This window comes from Lithobates pipiens, unplaced genomic scaffold, assembly GCF_037356315.1.
Source record: "Lithobates pipiens isolate NorthernLeopardFrog02 unplaced genomic scaffold, aLitPip1_a1.2 Scaffold_3, whole genome shotgun sequence".
Lineage (NCBI taxonomy): Eukaryota > Metazoa > Chordata > Amphibia > Anura > Ranidae > Lithobates > Lithobates pipiens.
Window position 1 is genome coordinate 238871660 of NW_027507790.1, and position 16334 is coordinate 238887993.

A 16334-nucleotide genomic window follows, 5' to 3' on the forward strand; every position below is an offset into this window, starting at 1 on the left:
CTAAACCTAAGAAATGAGGGTGGTGTACACAAAAAAATGGATTTAAATCATTTTTAAAGAGCAAGTGTCATCTCTGTCCTGCAGTGGCTCCTCCTCTGACCCGCTGTTAACTCACCAACACGAGACTTTAATGGGACGGCTAATGATACGGCAGTGACACAAAAAGGTGAGGGATGTGGCAACAACAGGTTGGTTTTTGCCCACTAACAAGCACTGCCATGATGGATCTGAAATGACAGGTGCTCTTTAAACGTAAGGACTCATTCTTGCTGGTAGTTAGAATCTTTAATATTTGCTAACAAAATGAAGGTTTCCTATTTAGAGTAATAAGCTGTCAGGTTTGTAAAACAGCGATCAGAAACAATTCAATCAATCATACAGTTTGTAGTGTACATAGATTTGCAAAAACAATGGGATAAAGGAATATTCCTGAACTTTGTTTTATCTCATGGTTACTGTGAAATTGTGTGACGGCATCAATGCAGTGCATGTCATCTCCGCTTGCATTCATTGACTGAGTCTACCAAAAATGTAAATATTGCAGAATATACAGCCTCATGCTACATAACTAAGCTCTATTTCATGTTCAATAAACTAATTACTGTATCTGTACCGTATACATATGGTCGCATTTTCCAACAAAAAGCTCTCATTGGTCTTTTGCTGGCCGAATTTCCGATTGTGTGTACGCGGCATTACAGAGAAGTTCTAGTGCCAGATTAATTGCTCTCGCTCTGACATTCATGGTGATACCTTACATGTGTGGTTTGAACACCATTTACCTATGTGGGCGTGGCCTACGTATGTGTTCACCGCTGCTCTCAAGCACAGAGGGGCGGCGGTGTTTTAGAAAAGAAAAAAATATTTATTTTATTAAAAAATTTAATTTTTTTACATTTTCGCTTTAAAAAAAAAACAAAAAAACGTTTTGATCACTTTTATTCCTATCGCAAGGAATGTAAACATCCCTTAGAAAAATAGAAATAAGCAGTGACAGGTCTTCTTTATGGAGAGATCTGGGGTCAATAGGACCCCAAATCTCTCCTCTACAATGTAAAGCATTAGATCAAAAAAAAAAAAGAAAAAAAAGAAATGGATCTAGTGCTTTAAAAACAAAACAAAAAACAAAGGCCTGGTTTACATTGGGTCTGGAACCAGAAGAGATGTTATGATTTGTGTCTGTCCTCCTAGACCAAAGAGATGAGCGGAGGCCATCTTTCCTCTGCTCATTGCTCATCTCTGTGACCAGCAACCGCAGGAACGGTTTCCAGGCTTTCCGACCCAAGTAAGCCTGAAAAGCACTGGGACCCGCCCAATGCTAAAAATGACCCTGTGAAGAATCCGCCACTCGGACCACTTTTATCAGTTAGAGAATCGCTGGCTGAAGAAAACAATACTGGAATTATGGCATATTGCTACAGCCATTAGCCTGGTATTCCCCTGCCAACCCAGGACATATTTTGTCTATGGACCGGTTGGCAAGTGATTAAGGAGGGACGGGAAGATGTCCAGGATGACACAAAACGTAGGCAGGCAAAAACAAAAAGAGCGAATGCAAATGTGGAAAATTAAAAGGTTATGGGAATCTGCTCAGAGGAAAACACTAAAAGATGAACTCCAGCTTTTGTTAGAATTTACATGGTCTGACCCAAACAAACTACAGTATGTTCCTCACTAACATGTGAGGCCACTGGATGTGCGGGATAAACTGTATGTAGCTGAGGTCACATACAACATATCGCACGGTGTTCTGGGTTCGAGCCGAGATCTTCCGGTCTCGTACCCGGAACACAGTAGCATTTATCTGATCGATGCGCAGCCATTCAGAGAAAGCGGTGTAATCTATCAATGAATACAAAGCTTCCTCTGATTGGCCGAGTCAAAAGTTGTGACATCATCAGACCTCATCTCTGACATCACTTTCTCTGAGCGCTGATCAGATGGACTCTACTGTGTTCTGGGCATGAGACAGGAAGTCTCATCTTGAACCCGGGAAAAACAGTGCTGTATGCTTTATGTAGAGGCAGCTACATATAGTTTATACTGCATATCCGGCGGCCTCACATGTTACAGGGCCAGATCTAGTGGGGTGCTGGGGTAGGCTGAGCCCCCGCAGATTTTATTCATGCCCCCCCAGGACCAGTGGCATTGATGAGGGGCTGGGGAGCACTGCTCATTCTTGGTAATGAAGAGTCAGCTTTGCTGTAGAGTGCCCAGGCCCCATTTGCAGTACCACATCATTTGTTTCCATTGGACGGGCGAGATTCTGATGTGAAAGGGAGCTCTGATGTGCTGTGGTGACTGTGGTGTGAAGGGGGTGAGGGGGAGACTATGGTGTGAAGGGGGTGGGGGGAGACTATGGTGTGAAGGGGGAACGCCATTGTAATGGGGGGGGGGGGAGAGATTGAAGCTCATGACTTTGATCTGCAGATGAATGAAAGAGTAAAAACAAAAGTAACAATCTTACTTTGTGTCTCTCTATCTCACTTATGAGCAATATCTATAAACAATGTTACTTTGTATCTTTCTATTTCACCTACGAACATAATTTATAAACAATGTTACTTGGTATCTTTCTATTTTACCTATGAACACTATTTATAAACAATTTGTAAAACTACTTTGTATTGCTCTAGCTCACCTATGAGAAATACTTATATAAGTATCAACAGTGAATATTCAAAGGTAGGACTATTAGGGCCGGTTCACACAGAGATGCGATGCGAGGCGACACGGCTCGCCTCGCCTCGCTCCCGCAAGTTGCCCCCGTTCAGTACTATGGAACCGTTCTGAGAGGAGCGACTCGAGTCGCTCCGACTCAGAAAAAAGGTTCCTGTACTACTTCTGGGCGACTTCGGGGGCGACTTGCATTGACTTCTATACAGAAGTCCTCTGCAAGTCGCCGCTGAGATCCCCGCAGGTCGCGGCGAGGCAAGTCGGAGACGCCTCGCCGCGCCTCGCTGTGTGAACCGGCCCTTAGTGAAGAGGGACAGATAGCTCTGTTGTGATGTGGGACTGTTGAGATGTAAAGGTGGGAACGCTAATGTGTGTTGACAGTAGGCCCCCCTGACTTCTTTTACAGCACCCCCTGATCAGACAGTCCAGATCCAGCCCTGACATGTTAGCGAGGGACATGGTTTGTTTCCGTAAATCTGTTCCAAACAAACCATGTCTAAATCTAACAAAAGCTGGAGTTCAGCCTGAAACTCTGGCCTGACAAATAGATTTGCCACCACAACAATGCTCCTGCACAAGATGCGTTAAGGCTCCATTCACACTTGTAAGATTCCAAAGTTGCGCCGACTTTTGAGTGCATCTTTGATGCAACTTTGGATGGGTGGAACTTGGATACGACTTTGGCTTTGACCAGTGATAACGGACAACTGTTGCACACAAGTTGCATTGTATAGCATTCAGGTAAAACTTTCATGCAACTTCTGAAGGTTAACATTAAAGTCTATGTTCCACAAGTTGCATGAAAGTCAGACCAAAGTAGTGCATGAACTACTCTGAAGTTGCTGCAACTTTAAATTGCGCATACATGAATGGTTATCATTGGAAACACGTAGAAACGACTTGCCGTGCAACTTTGATGTCACCAAAGTTGCACGGCAAGGCGCACAAGTGTTTAGTGGATCCTAGGTGTTTATGAGTTTCTGGCCGAGAAATCCATTTTCTTGACCAACCACCTTATTCCCCCGACTTATCACCCTGAGACGTTTGGCTGTTTCCAAAAAAAATAAAAAAATGCCTTAAAAAGGACACAGATTTGATGACATTCTGGACATCCAGTGCACTGCAGCAAAGATACCGCGCAGCGTTCCCTCGTACATACAAAATTACAATCTGGACAAAGAAGTAAAGTTTCAACCATTACCTACATCAATAGCATTATTTATATATCAAGCTGATCCTTTTTACAGGTATTTCCAAAAATAACTGAAAAAAAAAACCGATGCATCCACTTTAATGTGGGTTTTATTTTACTTTCTCGGAGATTAGGTGACATGGGTTGAGCGTGGTGGGGGGGGGCGGGAGAATCTGAAACGGGAATCCATCCGTGACCTCACAGTATGGAAGTGTACTGGTGACTGGGGAAATCTGTGAGTAATTTGGATCTAAAAATAGTGATCTATAGATAGCACAGGGATCATGCAGGTTTCCAGAGGACTCCAGAACATATCAATGACAACACTGAAACCACCTGCATGAGAAAATGGGGACAATTTATTTCATGAATCAGAATTTTAAGAGGGTGCAGACGGAAAGGCTCTATACAATACATTTATAAATAAACAGGGGTTGACTAAATAAAGGAAACACTAACAATACTTTGACGCTCATAATGTACAGATATACAGAGCTGAGGCTGGGGGCACAGAGGTCCCGAATCAATTTGGTTTTAATTCTGAAGCCTGTCGTTCTTTGGTAGTTGGTACGTACCCTGCTAAAGTGCCCCTCTGGGCAAGATCTTTTTTTTTTTGCTAAAGTTTTTAATAGAGTGGGAAAGGGATATAACCCGTTGTAACATTGTTATTGCTATCTGTGTCCATAGGGGAAATATTCAACATAATAGTCTATTTGTCCTGGTGTCCATCATCACTGAGAAAATTCAACATTTTACAGTTGTTCCCAGAAGAAGAGGGGAAAGTTCCAATAGGGATACCAGTTCTGGAGACAACTGTCTAATAAGGGAATTCCCCTCACTTTGTGAGATCTCTGGGATGAAAGGTGAAGGGAAATTTCTACATAGGAAAATATATACTCATATAGGTCGACCCGAATATATGCCGATGCACCCAATTTTATCACCAAAAACTGGGAAAAAGTATTGACTCGAGTATAAGCCTAGGGTGGGAAAATGCAGCAGCTACTGTGTAAACATTACCCATCTGCAGCCTCATTGTGCCCATTTTCAGCCGCATTGTGCCAAATATATAAAAAAACAAAAAAAAAACATTTTCTTTCCCTTAGTTTAGGCTGATACATATTCTTCTACATATTTTTGGCAAAAAAAAAAAATCAAAAAAAAAATCGCAATGAGCCTTTATTGATTGGTTTGCGCAAAAGTTATACGTTAACAAAATAAGGGATAGTTTCATGGCATTTTTATTAATAATTTTTTTTTTTTACTAGTAATGGCGGCAATCAAAATTTTTTATAATGACTGCGACATTATGGCAGACACATCGGACATTTTTGACACATTTTTGAGACCATTGTCATTTATACAGCAATCAGTGCTGTACAAATGCACCGATTCCTGTGTAAATGACACTGGCAGTGAAGGAGTTAACCACTAGGGGGCGGGAGGGGTTAAGTGAGCCCTGGGGGCGTGTTTCTAACTGTGGGGGGAGTGGCTCCACGTGACACATCACTGATCTCTGCTCCAATCACAGCAGAGATCAGTGACACTGTAACTAGGCAGAACGAGGAGATGCTCGTTTACATTAGCATCTCCCCGTTCTTTCTCCCCATTAGGCGATCGCAGGTATCGCCCTTGGTGCATGCGCAATGGCACGGTGGCAAATTTAAAGGGATGTACCTGTACGCCCATTTGCCTGTCTGTGCCATTCTGCCATCAGCAAGCGGTTAAAAGTGGTTAAAAGACCCTAGGAGAGCCAACATAGAACATGCAAATTCAAAACCTGGGGGTCTGTCCATCACACCCCATTAAAATTAGGGGACTCCAAAAGCTTGTACAAAAAGTGTGGTTTTCAATTTCTTTCGAAATTTCAGAAAGTCATTCTCAATTACAGAGGCAAGGAGTTCCAAAATTCAGCTCCTTGTCCTTCACTTGTTCTCCTTTCGCGTGTTTTCTTTTTAAATTTTGGAATCTTCAGTATGGCCAAGTTTACCGATCTCAAGGATCAGGTAGGCACATACTTGACAAATTTTTCCTTCAGGTACTCTGGGCCACCTCCATGCAATGCCTTATGGACAAGACATCCAGTTTTGAACAGAACACATTCTTTCATGGGCAGCCAATGCAGGGCTCTAAGAGAAGGAGTGATGTGGTCACAACGACCAGGACCCGTCAATAACCTAGCTGCGGTTTTCGGAATCAACTGGAGCTTGTAGATGGTACAAGAAGGCAAACCCAGGTACAGGGCATTGCAGTAGTCCAGTCGGCATTGACCATGGCGGTCTTATTAGAGTCTGCAATAAGGACCCTGCTGTTTGTTAATTTACTGTTGCTCATCTTTGTAACCATTTTCTCTTCATAAAACAATAAAATCCTCATAAAAGAAGAAAAATCACTGGCATGCAAGATGACATCCTAACTGACAGTGAAGGGAAGTGACAGCAGGCGCAAGATCACCCAAATGTCTCAGCTGGTAACCAGATTCACAGAGGTGATGACTGGCCCGAGACCTGGAAAATTAAGTCATTCCAATCACATGGGGAGGAATCAGATATTGCACTATGAATGAGCTCATCCTTTCCTTCATCAACTGCGTTCTACCTGACAACTTCATCTCAAAGCTGGCACAACCTAAGTGAGGATACCGCCAGATGTCTACTCAATGCCCAATTTATTAAGTTTACCTTGGTAATAACCAGTAGGGGTGGGTCAGAAACAGGGTCAGGGTCAGAAACAATTCGTATTTATGTTGTGGTGCTCATATGATGCACCCTTAATTATAGTAGACGCAAACCCCAAATTAATGAAATGAAGGGGTACATTTAACAAGCAGCAGTATGGCCGTATCGCCCATTGATCTCCATCTACGCAACTGGGTGAGGTGAAGGGATCTGTGGGATACTCCAACAACACTGTATGATAATAGGAGGACACTTCTCTTTGTCAATACTTCTTAGCATAGTCACTCAAACAAAAGCCCAGAGAAAGAGCAGCACTGAAATGTTGTAAGGTTTGTCCCAGTCCAAGCAATCACTGGCACTTGTGTACTAGGAAAGACAGCAAACAGTCAGTAGTATCCTAGGGTCAAATCTGTACTCCCGATATCTCTGAATAACTGGGTGCCACCTTCCAATATCAGCCAGACATTCACCCATAAGTCCCCGAGACCAGATTCCCAGTGAAACCCCTCATTTAGTTCTAAGGATTCTCAGGAAAATAGGTCCCCAAGTTCTGTCCTAGCTGGGATCTAAATGAGCACATGTAGACCTTCAGCTGAACGGCCTGAATAGTGCGGTGGGACTACTCGAAAAGGGAATTGTGATGTAAAGGAGTCCGTGAACAATGATACAAAAGGGGGGTTGTGAGACTCCGTGACCACCCCCCCCCCCACGACATCACTTCTGGATTACTGTCACCCTAAAGGTGCCTGTTTTAAAAAATTGAAAATATACAAAAATGCAGATCTTGGGGTTCTGAATACTTTCAAGTGCACAGAGGAGGGGTAGAGGATCTTATATATACCCCAGATGCCGCCATAGAGAGTACCTGTTACTACTTATTACTGTCACAAGGGATGTTTACTTTCCTTGGGACAGCAATAAAAGTGATAAAAAAATGTTTTAATTAAAAAGGAGTGTGTAACAATAAAAAACTTTATATCTACAGAATATCGGTACCTGATATCGGCTATCAGCCTGAAAGGCAGCCGAAAAATCGTTATCGGCCCTGAAAAAAATTATATTGGTCGCCCCCTTGCACACATTTCCCAGGTCACTGTTTATAACATGCTCTGCCTGCAACCAGTCAGCTTAGGAGTACGTTTGAGCCCATTTAACATCCTGCCATTTCACTCAGCCCTGATGAAGGGGGGATTGTGTGGCCCGCCGAAACACGTTGCCTGCCGTGCTTGTTGTAACCAGTTGAACAATAAAGACTTTGGACTCCTAAAAATAACCAGCGTTAAATTGGAAATCCAAGCAAAGTTTTTGATTTTCTTTTGATGGAAGGAAGTAGAGGGTGGGGGGGGGGGGGGGGTGTTACTTTGTCAGGTTTTATTTTTAGGAGTCCAAAGTCTTGGCAAAGAGCGACTGTGATGTAACCCTCATTCGGGGATAGTGCAGTCATAAACAGGTTAAATATATTGCCTAATAGCAACAAAGGATATACATCCACTTCGTATGCCTCAAATGCACCTGCAAACCAAGATATTACCATGTTAAAATAGTAGTGACATCATCACTATGCCTGTGCCGAGAGCAGAGCTGTGGGAGAGGCTCAGCAGGCTCCACCCACTACAGGCTGCCGGCAGAGAATGTAGGAAGGGGCGGAGACAAGGCCAGTCACCCTGCACAAGGAGAGAGAGCAGCAGTGAGCGGTCTTTATTACAAGAAGTTCCTGCACAGAGGGAACGTCTCACACTGGATTACTGCACAAATCTGGAAGAAATACACAAAGCACACCAAGATTCAAGGAAGACTCTTCGTGTTTAGACAATATTTACTTATCCTGGAGTTTGCCAAGAGGCCATCATATGACATCCTCCCGCACTCATGCCGCCTGCGTGCCCACATCGGCAATAATCTGTGATTGTGGTAAAGAGCCAGCTCTTTACCGTGTGTTCAGCGGTGTCCAATCACAGCTGATCACAATGTAAACAGGATTTGCTGGTTATCAGCAATCCTGTCCTCACGCTGACAGCGCATGAGGAGAGGTGAGCCGATAACCGGAAAATCCACAGACATCTGCACTGATAATCAGGGCACTGATCAGCGCCCTGATTATCAGTGCAGCCCCAACAGTGCCCACAAGTGCTGCCAATCTGTGCCCATCAGTGATGCCTTTCAGTGTCGCCCATCGGTGCCGCCCATCAGTGCCCCGATTACCAGTGCAGCCCCAACAGTGCCCACCAGTGCTGCCAAGCAGGGCCGCCTCTTTAGCAATGCTTGTCGTTGCCTATCAGTACCGCCTCATCAGCGCACATCAGGGCCGCCTCATTAGCGACATCAGTGCAATCTCATCAGAGCACATCAGTGCCGGCCTCATCAGCATCGCCTCATCAGCACACATCAGTGCCGCCTCATCAGCGCACATCAGTGCCGCCTCATCAGTAAAGGAGAAAATTTCCTTTTCTAGGAAATTTTATGACAGAAACTAAAGGAAAACTAATTTTTTTTTTGCTCTTTTTTTCATTTGTTTAGCAAAAAATAATAAAATAAAAAAAACCCAGCGGTGATTCAATTCCACCAAAAGAAAGTTTTATCTGTCCCAAAAAATTACATACATTTTACAGCGTTACATGACCGCGCAATTGTCATTCAAAGTGCATCAGCACTGAAAGCTGAAAGTTTGCCTGGGCAGGAAGGGGGTGAAAGTGCCCGGTAAGCAAGTGGTTAAAAGAAAGTTTGTGTGTCCGTAGGTTTACCAGCATGCACACACATGGTCTTCTCTTTGATCTACTTTGATATTACTTGAACGCAATGTGACATGGACGGGTAAATGAGATCTCTGGAGGCAGTTTGAACTTGATAAAGCTGCTGTAAGCCAGACAAGAATAGTGGACAATAACGTTTGTTCATAAAACAGAGCGACATGTACATCAACCTACAGAATATAAACCTGGCTGTGATCTCCGTGTCCACCACTGCTGTATAGTAAACACTCAGTGTGTATATAGAACCACGTGCAATGATATGTAAATATTACATCAACATGTGAGGGTAAAAAAAAAAAAAAAAAAAACAAGCCTGAGGTTTTATAACACTTGTTAAAGCAGTTAGGCGAAGTTCAGGCGTGTGTGTGTGTGTGTGTGTGTGTGTGTGTGTGTGTGTGTGTGTGTGTGTGTGTGTGTGTGTGTGTGTGTGTGTGTGTGTGTGTGTGTGTGTGTGTGTAAAAATGTGCAGCTGAGCTGCATTTTTACTGGCCCTCTTAAGCTGCACTAGGCAGCGGTCCTGATGCATCGCACCCGCATCAAAATCTACCCGACATGTAGCAAATACAACACATTCAGGCATTTGACTTATTTTTCCTGCTCTTAAACGCTCCTCTAGGTTAGCTTATTCGTCCATGCACACATCATCATTTACAGGCATCTACAAAAACTTGAATGCACCAAAGTCACGTTCAGGAGAGGAGCTTTTGGGCAGCAGAAACACTAAATGCGTGTAAATGAGCCTAAATGGTTAGGCTGCACTGATAGGTGGCACTAATCTGCACTGATAGGCAGCACTGATGATCAGTGTAAATGTGTGATGTTACAGGATAGCCGATTATCGGCTTTCCTTTCCTCATACAGTGACAGCTCTGAGTAAAAGAAATGCCGATAACCAACATTTTGTTTACATGGAATCAGCTGTGATTGGCCCTTTACCTTGATCTGTGATCTGAAGGACACAGTAATCACAGAGCTCACCTGATGCACGTCCCCTGGGGCGTCAATAGACACCCTCTCAGAACTGAATGACAGCGCTGTAGCTGTCATTTGACTACAGTGCAGTAGGTCACTTGGTGAAGGTAAAAGACCTTCTGCATGCAGCTCCCCTCCCTCCCAGCCCCACACTTATTTGAGCCCCGATCTTGATCCAACGATGTGCAGTTGGACAGAGACAGCAGCAGGAGCCATTGTCTCCCGCTGCTGTCAATCCCAGTCTCTGTGCTTCAATGGACACACAGAGTCGGATTGGGAGCAGGCATGCATGAGTGCTCCCATAGCAAGTGGCTTGCTATGGTGGCACTCGTCAGAAAGAAAGGGCCAGGAGTGCCAGAGAGGACCCGATAACGAGGGGGATCAGGGCTGCACTGTGCAAAACAATTACAGAAAGTAGATAAGCAGAACATTTAAAAGAAAAAAAATGAATAAATCTGCTTTTACAATCACTTGAATGAAGAATGCATATATGCAGAACAAAAAAGAGCAGAAGTAAACCCATCCATTTAACAGTTTAAAAAAAACAGTTACATTTCCAGCACTTGTCAGAAATGTGCCACTTCCATTGGTTGTGCTCTCATCCAAACTGTCAAACCATCCAATGCTTGGTGTCATCACTGATCACGCGTGCAGCATCATGGCAGCTGAAAATTAAACAGATGGCAGCTCCCTTGGCTGAAAACGATAGGAGGGGTTACTTCCACTTCAAGTCCTTATTTGACAGGCTAAAGCAGCCGATATTCAAGCCTTGGGTGGCCTTGTTGGCACCACCCGGCCCGGCAAACTTCAACTCAGAATCAGGTAGAAAATTGTCACGTGAACAAGAACTGCAACCAATCAGACGCAGTCACTGTTCCAGTATTCAAACAGCTGCGGGTATCGGCAGCAGTCAGAACACAATAGCCGACAGCTGTTTAGTGTGGATGAAGGAATCTTTTGATTTTCCTTATAAGTCAATTTCAAGCAGATTTAACAAACTTTTCATCAAAGAAACATCCAACATGATCAAGACAACTTGCCACCAATACTTTGGGTCAGGTCACGTCAAAATGTTTGTAGAAGTTGGAGGTGGTAAGTAGTCCTATTGAGTCGCTGACCAGCAAGCAGGCAGGGAAGTCGAAAAAGTCTAAAATTCGGCATTGACTGTTAAATCCTGTGCTGGATCCAGGCCAGTGACGCACTAGATCAGCCTTGATCCCAGAGGAACCCTTGAAATTATTTTCAGATTTGAGGGAACCTTATGATTAGTCAATCAAGGGTCATTGGGAAAATGCCCCTTATGTTGGTGGTGGTAAGTCTGAAGAATACTACCCTTTGAGTGGATGACCAGAATAACATCCTTGCAGTCAAGCTACTGGCTCTGCCAACTGGTTTTGGACCTGGAACTATGCAGGTACCATCAGATGGAAGGACAGTTAGCCACAGCTCAAGGAACCCCTAGCCAACCCTGGAGGAACCTTATGGTTCTATGGAAACCTGGTTGAGAATGGCTACACTAGATGGTGAAGTCAGAAGAGCCTGCATTACGAATCAGCAATGGCAGCTCCCATATTTCCATCGGCGTAGTTTGCCTTTAAGGGTTTGTGTACACAGATGTCACAGTTGCCAACAAGCCAAGCCTATCTGGGAGAACGTGTCTTCCAGGCGTGTGTAGGGAAAACTGAGTTTCTGCTGCGTTGGTTGGGTTTGATCAGTTGTGGTTATTCGATAATAATATTTGTTTTACTTTACAAGGGTCATTTAGGCAGAAACGTTTTATAGTTACGCTACCGTGCTAACCCTTTAAGTTACGATATGCTTTAACCAACAGCAATACACCAAACAGATGAAACATATCTGAACATAACATGCAGTAAAAAAAAAAAAAAAAATACACAATTCAAAGTCAATGCAACCCAAAAAGGCCATTAAGATCACATTTTAAGATTTAGTTCAGATTTGAACCCCTGCGCTCAGGAACTAAGCCAAAGCGTAGCCATCAACCACAGATTTCCTAGGTGTTGAGGAAACATAATACTAAGAAAAAAACGATACCTTTTTTTAATAGTCCTGCAGAAAAATGAGTAATCCAGGAGTCCAAAAAAAAATAAAAAATCCACAGGAGTCGTCCAAAAAGCTAAAAAGACGACACTCACAAAGAATATTGTAAACGGCCGTCAAAGCGCTCTGTGACTGCCAGGCTACGCTTTAATTCCCAACAAACAAAGAAGCAGCTAACCAATCACAGTACGACTTTCTGTTTCCAAAACGAGTTTGACTACTCTGCCTACCTCCTCCTAACCCGTCATCCAGCCTTAGAGATAGAAGGTAACTTTCTTGGACACAGGTTTATTGTGCGGGAACAATGACTGCTGTGTGCACCGAAACACAACAGTAACAGGGAAATTCTTGTTTAGGAGAAAACTCAGGTATGTAAGTTACGTAGTAAACTGATTTACTATGCAGGGCAGTTCTTTCTAGTGGTTACTTCATCCACCCTTTGCCAATAAAAATAAATAAATAAATGCACATAAATATATTTGCAGAATTTTATTCTTCTCATTTTTGGGATACGAGCCGACAAAGCATTGCAACCGCGATCAGTGGCCTGCGGGTGCAATGCCAGGCTCATGCAGACTCTTCGTCCAGCTCTATCTCTGTCGGCTCCCGTGCGCATGCGTGAGAGTGACGTCATCGCGGCTCCGGCGAATCACAGCGCCAGAGCAGCGAGACCCGGAAGTCACTCCGGGATACATGGCAGTGGCGAAGATGAAGACGGAGGACCGATTCGGGGGCTTCGTTCTCAGGTAAGTTATTCATAATGAGCTAGTATGCTATGCATACTAGCTCATTATGCCTTTGCCTTGCAGGTTGCATTTTTTTTTTTTTTTTAATAGCCTTTACTTCCTCTTTAATGGCGGAGTTAGCTTTTAAAGCTGAAGGTTAAAGTGATTGCAAATAATTTTTATTTTTTTTTAATTAAAATAACAAACATGTTATACTTACCTGCTCTGTGGAATGGTTTTGCACAGAGCAGTCCTGATCCTCCTCTTCTTGGGTCCTCCGCCAGTGCTCTCGGCATCTCCCTCCACCAAATGCCCCCATAGCAAGCCGCTTATTTTGGGGGCACTCATGCATGCTCGCTCCTGAGCCCCGCTCTGTATGTCGGCAAGACACACAGAGCTTGGCTTGGCCACGCCCCCTCCTCACTGGCTATGATTCACAGCAGCAGGAGCCAATGGCTCACTTTGCTGTATCTGAGCCAAAGAGGAAGGAGAGAGCCAAGAGAGAGATGCTGCTCTCGTGCACAGCGCTGGATCAAGATTAAGCTCAGGTAAGTATAAGGGGGGAGCTGCATACAGAAGGCTTTTTACCTTAATGCAGAAAAGTGACATTAAAGGTTTGTTTGTTTTTTAAATAACAAATATGACATACCTGCTCTGTGCAGCAGTTTTGCAATCCTCCTCTTCTCGGGTCCCTCTTCAGCGCTCCTGGCCCCTCCCTCCTGCCCTCATAGCAAGAAGTGTGTCCATTCACTCATGGAGCGCAGCTTGGCCCTGCCCCCGCTCTCTCCACATTGGCACACTGGCTGTGATTGACAGTAGCGGGAGCCAATGGCTACCACTGCTGTCTCAGCCAATGAGGAGGAAGAGATCCGGGAGAGCCAAGGCTCTCCTGCACATTGCTGGATGGAGACAGAGCACAGGTAAGGATTGGAGGGCGCTGCCGCACACAGAAGGTTTTGAAAAACCTTAAGCCATTATTAACCACTTTAACAGCAAAAAGGTTGTTTTTTTTACCTTATAATCACTTTAAAGGTATTTCTATGCATTAAGGTGAAAAAACATCTGACAGTGCCTGCGCCCCCAACCCCTCCGTTTTACTTACCTCACCCCTCGAAAGTCCTGCGCTCGTCCCCCGACGTCCTTTCCACCGTTCAGCCTGGCCGCTGATTGGCTGGAGTGGAAGGATGGAAAGCAGTGCAGCCATTGGCTCGCGCTGCTGTCAATCACATCCACTGATGCGGAGCGCCGGGGGGCAGGGTCGTGTGATACAGTGAGCGGCTATAGCCGCCGGTGTCTTGTCATATAAGGTCCCCCATCCGATAGTGTCCGCTGTGTACTGCGCATGCGCAGTACACAGCAACACAGATTCCGAAAATTGCCGAGGATGAACGAGGCCTGCGCCGTGAGTCCAGGTTCTATCCCCACTATCCAAGTGGACATAGAGTAGGAATATAAAAGCCGAGTGCAGCGAGGCCGAACCCGAAGCGTAGCGAGCGAAGCTCCCCCTCGAGGGGCCCTCTAATATTCACAACCCTATGTCCGCTTAGATGGTGGGGCTACCACCTCCACTCACGGCGCAGGCGCCGTTCAACTTCGGAGATTTTCCAAAGCTTCGTCTGCTCCGTACTGCGCATGCGCAGTACGGGGCGGACGCTATATGATGGCCGGACACTATATGGCACAACACCGGCTGTATCACGGAAGCGCGCCCGCAGTTGCTTCTAACAATGCGAGGGAGCTCGCATGAACTTGAGAAGTACCTGCGGGAAGAAGCAGAGACAGCCGCCGAGGGACCCCAGAAGAGCAGGTTCGGGGCCACTCTGTGCAAAACGAGCTGCACAGTGGAGGTAAGTATAACATGTTTGTTATTTTTTTTTTTTTTATTCACTTTACAATCCCTTTAATCTGCTGGTATTAAAGTGATTTTATTAAAGGCCCAACCTTATCCCCCCCCCCCCCCCAATTAAGATAAAGAAAACCTTTCCTCCTTCATTGCATACCTTATTTTAGTTCCACTGATACTGGGTCTCCGTGTTTCTCTATGCAATGCAGGCAGATCACGGCTGGTGGGAGGGGCCAGCGATATGCTGTGCATAGCTGCCAATAACATCAGAGGACCCTGCCACAGCACTCTTTTCAAGAGCATTTAGCCCTGATGCAAGCAGTGGGCTGGATCATGGAAGGAGTTTAGGGTTACCACCTTTTCTTCAAGCCAAACCTGAACATTTTATCAGCCTGGGAAACCTTTGGGTGCCCCAAGGAGAGTAGTAATGAGGTGCACATAGCGTGCCGCAGCAAACAGTGGTTGTGGCCAAACTGCTCTTGCTGCCATCATAGCCCTGCCAGCCCAGTGATGCCGAACCCCCCCCCCCCAGACGGAAACAGATTTGTGTGAAACTATCTTGGTTACTTTGGGAGCCACAGCCCGGTCTGAATAATGTGTCTGGGTTTCAGATCACCTGAAACCAGAACACGATTCAAAACCCGGACTGCCCAGGAGAATCCCGGACAGGTGGCAACACAAGAGGAGTTTTGTAAATACCAAAATGCCTTGATGGGTGAATTTCAGTTTTGAGGCAGGGGTGTGCTAGGTACAGAGTGGAGGGTTCAGGGGTGCTCTAGGTACAGAGTGCAGGGTTCAGGGGTGCGCTATTGTACAGAGTGCAGGGTTCAGGGGTGCGCTATTGTACAGAGTGCAGGGTTCAGGGGTGCGCTATTGTACAGAGTGCAGGGTTCAGGGGTGCGCTATTGTACAGAGTGCAGGGTTCAGGGGTGCGCTATTGTACAGAGTGCAGGGTTCAGGGGTGCGCTATTGTACAGAGTGCAGGGTTCAGGGGTGCGCTATTGTACAGAGTGAAGGGTTCAGGGTGCGCGATTGTACAGAGTGCAGGGTTCAGGGGTGCGCGATTGTACAGAGTGCAGGGTTCAGGGGTGCGCGATTGTACAGAGTGCAGGGTTCAGGGGTGCGCGATTGTACAGAGTGCAGGGTTCAGGGGTGCGCGATTGTACAGAGTGCAGGGTTCAGGGGTGCGCGATTGTACAGAGTGCAGGGTTCAGGGGTGCGCGATTGTACAGAGTGCAGGGTTCAGGGTGCGCGATTGTACAGAGTGCAGGGTTCAGGGTGCGCGATTGCACGGAGTGCAGGTTCAGGGGTGCGCGATTGTACGGAGTGCAGGGTTCAGGGGTGCGCGACTGTACGGAGTGCAGGGTTCAGGGGTGCGCGATTGTACGGAGTGCAGGGTTCAGGGGTGCGCGATTGTACGGAGTGCAGGGTTCAGGG

At 45.5% G+C, this 16334-nt stretch overlaps 1 protein-coding gene across 4 annotated transcripts in view; it reads right to left on the minus strand.

Moving 5' to 3' along the window:
• NEDD4L (NEDD4 like E3 ubiquitin protein ligase) overlaps positions 1-16334 on the minus strand; it is a 585723-nt gene that overhangs the window by 269826 nt on the left and 299563 nt on the right. Inside the window, exon 1 of one of the 4 annotated variants that reach the window (XM_077462945.1) lies at positions 12324-12461. The exons of the other annotated variants lie outside the window; for them this stretch is intronic. The gene's annotated coding sequence lies outside the window, so the exon portion shown is untranslated. Of the gene's footprint in view, positions 1-12323; positions 12462-16334 lie in introns of those variants that run through there. 4 annotated transcript variants of the gene reach the window in all.